The sequence below is a fragment of the Fulmarus glacialis genome, unplaced genomic scaffold (assembly GCF_000690835.1).
Source record: "Fulmarus glacialis isolate BGI_N327 unplaced genomic scaffold, ASM69083v1 scaffold9646, whole genome shotgun sequence".
Classification (NCBI taxonomy): Eukaryota; Metazoa; Chordata; class Aves; order Procellariiformes; family Procellariidae; genus Fulmarus; species Fulmarus glacialis.
In genome coordinates, this window is record NW_009220018.1 from 108,130 (window position 1) to 114,129 (window position 6,000).

Sequence of the window (6,000 nt, forward strand, 5' to 3'; positions counted from 1 at the left end):
GCCCCTTCCCAGGAGACCCACTGAAGCTGAGTTATGCCGAGGGCAGGTGGGGGCCAGTGGTGTCCCAGGCTGCTCCTGGCTGCCTGCCTGCCCTTCCTGCCCTGAGCTGGGACCTGCCCAGCCCCTCTTGCTTGCCTGCTGGTCACTGGACTGCCAGCAGCCCTACCCTGCAGGCTGTGGGGTGCTGCGGGGCTACGTCTGCATCAGAGAGGGCACTACCCTTGGGTCATGGCCACCCTCAGCTCCCTGACTGCCTTCCCTTTTGGAGGAGCCTCACTCTTGCTGCTCTCCCACAATGCTGGTGATCAAATCTGCTCTAAGTACTGACATGCCATTTGCAGAAATAGTTCCCTTCAGTGCTCTGCTGCCAGTCTTGCTTTTGAACGGCTACACACAGGATCATTTCCTTCCTTGTTCTCTTCTTAGAAAAGCTTTTGGAATAGCTTCTTCAAAAGTACAATATAAAAGTACTATTGCATCCAATCTAGTCCCATTTTCAACAAAATCTACAGCAAATCTGCTCTGTGAAAACACTACTAATGTCATTTTGCATGCTCTTTGCTAAATTAAAGTCTCCATAACATTACACTGGTTTCTCCACAGTTTCAGAATTTTTCCCCCTTTTGATACTTTCTCAAAGGTAAAGCAATGACCTGAAATGTGTGCTCTCAAGATCAGATAGGGAATGTCTTCTATTCTTGCCAATCTCATCACTCGTTCTAGTCAATAAATTGTCTTTCTAAGCCTTTTTTGCCAAAATGAATGACAACAAGAAAAGGTCACTGAACTGGGGCAGTGGTAACATAAAACTGACTCTGAACTGAGTTTTGAATGGGCAGCTTTTTGACTCCTCTGTTGGCTTTTGCCTTCATATATTGTACCAGAGGCAACAAGGGAAACTTCTGCTGTGACACAAGTGTAAAAAGAGATACTGAAATTCATGAGATCATCTGTTGGGATAATCCTGTATGAAGAGAAGATCACCATACAGAGTGGATCCACTTTTCAACCTGAATTGTCTCAATAAGCAATTATGTAGCAGATCACAACACAGTTGAGCCGGCAGTGTGCCCAGGTGGCCAGAAGGCCAACGGCATCCTGGCCTGGATCAGAAATAGTGTGGCCAGCAGGAGTAGGGGAGTGATTGTCCCCCTCTACTCGGCACTGGTGAGGCTGCACCTCGAATCCTGTGTTCAGTTTTGGGCCCCTCACTACAAGAAGGACATTGAGGTGCTGGAGCTCGTCCAGAGGAGGGCAACGAAGCTGGTGAAGGGTCTAGAGAACGAGTCTTATGAGGAGTGGCTGAGGGAACTGGGGCTGTTTAGCCTGGAGAAGAGGAGGCTGAGGGGAGACCTTATCGTGCTCTACAACTACCTGGAAGAAGGTTGTAGCAAGGTAGGTGTCCGTCTCTTCTCCCAAACAACAAGCGATAGGACAAGACGGAATGGCCTCAAGTTGGGCCAGGGGAGGTTTAGATTGGACATTAGGAAAAATTTCTTCACTGAAAGGGTTGTCAAGCATTGGAACAGGCTGCCCAGGGAAGTGGTAGAGTCACCATCCCTGGAGGTATTTAAAAGACATGTAGATGTGATACTTAAGGACATGGCTTAGTGGTGGACTTGGCAGTGTAGATTAATGACTGGACTTGATGATCTTAAAGGTCTTTTTCCAACCTAAACAATTCTATGGTTCTATGATTCTATGACTTGGATTAATTTGTAAGGCTGATTGAAGAAGAGTTCCCAACAACAAAGGAAACAGGAGGTAATACTATAAAAAGTAATTTATGCCAATTAGGATGAAAGGGCAGATGAAGTGAGGGCCTAAAATGGCTGCATGGCACTGGAAATTTCCTGCCCAGGTGACAAAGCCATTTCAAAAAAGAAGGAAGGAAGAGGGAGGCTCTTGCACACCCAGCCTCTGACCTGCAGCAGAAGGACTTTGCAGAGCACTGCAAGAGATGGAGCACCAGCAGATGTTCATTTTTGCCCTCAGCTCTGTATATTGCTATTTAAAGTAAAAAAGTTTTTAATTTTAAATTTTTTTTATGTTTCCTATGTTACACGTTTCAGTTAACACTTGCCCAAAAAACAGTGAATTGTAAACCTAGTGCCCAGCTGCTGTAACACCAGTAAGTGGTATGTGTAAGCTACTGCGGGATCTGCTGGTGTCAACATTAGTTATATGGCTTTGGTGGCTGAAGCATATAAGTTTTAGAAAACGAGCTGCTGGAAAAAGAACCTGTAATTTAAAGGTGTGTATAGAGGCATACTGTCAAAAGCACTTGCAGAAACACATGGAAAGTACATAGGCCTATTAAGCAGGACATAAATTTAGCAATCGGGAGAGCACTCAGCCAAGCAAGCTATATATACCAGCACTGTGAAACAAGGATTGTATGGTAAGAAATAATGTATAAGGAGGAAGTCAAACAACTTGCTTGATACAGGTACACAGATGCACACGCGCACTCATATTTTGTACATAAATTGAAAACCTAGATCTAAAGTCCAATGCTTCAGTGATTTGAATGATTAATTTTGACTTTTTTTCATAATTAAGCAGAAGAAATCACACTGCTATATAGCTTCCGACAATTATTCTGAGACTTCTACAGTCTCGTCATCCTGAACTTCTCTCAGTTTTAGTTACATACTCATTACTTAGTTCAATCAATGAACGAATCAGCAAATTAATGGCTGTATCCATTCCAAGTCCGCAAGGTCAGGGCCATGTTCTGAGACACGTTTAAAGAAGTTCAGAGGCCAAACGTTGGTCTGTTATCCTCAGGAACATAAAAAAGACTACAGCATCAATGTAAGTGGAATTAACTGCAGTTTGTACCAAAGTACTCTGAACTTACTGGACTGTCAAGAGAGGATGGAACAGGAGCACTGTACAGTGCTGGCAAATATGACACAAGGCCGTGTGAGAGACACATCCTTCCAGAGAGGTGTATGCTGGGCACAGATTACCCTACGGTCCCTGCAAGGGTACCAAATGCCCATCTCTATGCTACTGAATCCCATTCTGCTATGTAAAACCAGGATGAACTGTCACAGCTGCTAACTTCTGTAGTATGTAAATACACTATACAGGGAAGCTATATGACTAAATTTAAGGAAAGCATCTAACTTTAAGGCAACTAGGGTTTATTCACATAAGTGTTAACAATGTAGTCCATAGGATCTCTTGTGTATACATATATATGTTTTCATGCTGAGGGCTGGATAGATTTATCAAGAGAATCAGTGAAATTGTCATCCTCATGGTTCCAGCAAATCAAAAAAATATTTTTTAAAACTGCTCTGAATTTTAGCTATGCTAATAAAACCAGAGGAAACTTTCAAACAGCTATTCAACTGAAGTTGACTCTGCCTCTTTACGCTAACTGAACAGTAATGTCTGGACATAAGGATTAGTACTGTGATTAATGTTCAGGTATAGCACACAGGAAACAAATGACTTCTCCAGCTTTCCCACAGATTGTTTGGATTTGGGAAAGTCAATGAATTATGTCATGCCTGTATTTACTAATCAATAGACAGTGATGGAATATGCTTGCCTCACGGGAGCGATCCAATGTTAAGCTGATTTATATTTATTGATGTTTTCAGAATCCCAAACATGCTATGTAAATCCAAAGAATTAAGATATAGGAACCTCTGGCAATTAACATATTGGTGAAGGTATAAATATCTCATTCGTGTTGTATAAAGTTATTATGCACAGAATTATCTTATTAGAAACAGTATATCCTAAAAATTAAATTAACTGTATGAATTACAGATGTTAAATGACAAATGTAAAAAGTAATACTGCAGCATTATATACATTTAAAGGACATAACTCTCGACTAGGAAAAGATAAGAGGTGGAGCAAAAGTTTTGAAGATCCTGCCACCACTGACACTGCCTACCTCACATGGGCAGAATGGTTCAAGTAGAGATAACTGAGTGTCTCACAGTTGAACAGTAAGTTCACAGAGCCTAAATTCATTTTTTTAATTTGCTATTCGGCATATATAGCCCTAGATATAAGTTCTTGGTACTGTAAACATCATCATAAAGTAAGTATTAAATATGGAAAAAAAAAAAAATCTAAACATAGAAACAGGGAAACAGAGTAAAAGCAAAGCAGCATACTCCCTGTCAATTTCCTATTAAAAAAGGAAAAATAAGGAAGATGATAAAAAGTGATCTCAACGGAGTTTAGAGATAGTCTTAAAAACTACTTACCTCTTATACTAATAAGAAGGATCTTGAACTGGCATAGTAAGTGCAGTGAAAATAAGTATCCTGTCCTGGGTTTTATAGCCCAAACCAAATTATGCAGGGCCTAGGTACTAAATACTATGAAATATAGACATCTAGGCCACGTTTCTCAAAAGCTTATGCCAGAGAACTGGCAGTCTGAGAGGCTAAAAGCCTTTTTGGCTCTTTAAGCATTCAAGACACTTCTACAGATTCATAGATGTTAAGCTCAGAAGAGAATGCCTGCACTGTAGAACATCACCTGGTAACTCTTGAACAGGAGGGAATAGTTGTCACCGTTTTCCTAAATAACACAATCATGCCAAATAACTCGCAGATTAATTAGAACAAATATTTATAAAAAGAACAACTACCTTATGTAGGAATTTTTGTGTAATAATTAACTACTTTCATATGAATGGTTGGTTACAATCATCGTAAAAATGTTTTCTCTCAATTCCAACGTAACTTAAAAAAAATTAAGTTTCATCTGCTGAGTCTTTTAATAACTTCGTCTTCTAAAATAAAAGACAATCTACTAATTGGTAGGAACCAGTGATATCTGTGAAGTCACCACTGCTTTATCTCTAACAAGGTAATTCCCTTTTTGTGTAGTAAATTTTTCAGCTCCTCAGTGTTTTGTCACTTATTCAAATCCACTATATCTTCCAGTATCTTTTTTCAATATTACATAAACCTGTATATTACGTGTTTCCTGAAGGCATGGTGGACACTTCATTGAATGATTATGTGTAGAGGTGGATTTTAAAAAGCATCTAATGAACCACACAGAAGCATCAACCTTGTGAGACAGTCATCTTTAAGGTGCAACAGACACAAGAAGCATATTCCAAAAGATGCCTGTATCTCATTCCTCCATCCCTCTATGTCCCAGCTGAGCCAAGAGGGTATGAGGTGGCACACATGCCCCAGACTCATGTGACTTCTTTTCCACTAAACACAGCTATTCCCTCTAAGCAACACACTGGGGGAAACACGAATTTTTAAAACCTTTATTTTAGCCATTTAATACAGATTTTGATACAGGTCCAGTCCCTCGGGGTTCCATCTGCAAAAGATTTTTTAAGAGGATATGACTAAATGTATGAAGTGAGAAAAAGATACATGCATTCAGAGGGGGTCCAAAAAACCTTATATATCACTGATTCAGTACAAAAGGCCCAACGAATATCCATGTGGTTTTTTTAGAGCTGATATAGAGCTCATAGTATTGAGGACTGAGGACATGTCATATTGGGGCTATTTGTGGTAACTCCTAAGGAAATGAACTCACCTTTCCCTGTTTTTCATGCAGATTCTCTTATCCATCCTGAGACTGCACAGCCCAGGAGCTCAATGGCAGAAGGTACAGGGCAGAAATTCTGAATAGTTCTGCAAGGGATCTTCCTGATGGAGTCAGGCAATTCCCAAATGCCATGGGAAATACAAGAGGAGGAAGCACATTACTTCATGACCTCTAACCAAATATAAAATGGAGTCAGAAGCAACATACAAGATATCATCCTGATGTTATTTAAAACACATATGAAAGACAATCACACACTCTTGTCTACTGGAGCACTTGTATACAAAGGTTAGGTGTGTGTCATTGCACGTGCCTCAACAAGGGATATGAGCTCTTTGTATGCTCCTGATTCATCTGTATGATGTCATCAACTTTAGGTCATGGCCACTGGATAGGACTGTTTTCATCAGACAGAGGAAGAAAAGGAATATATATATATAA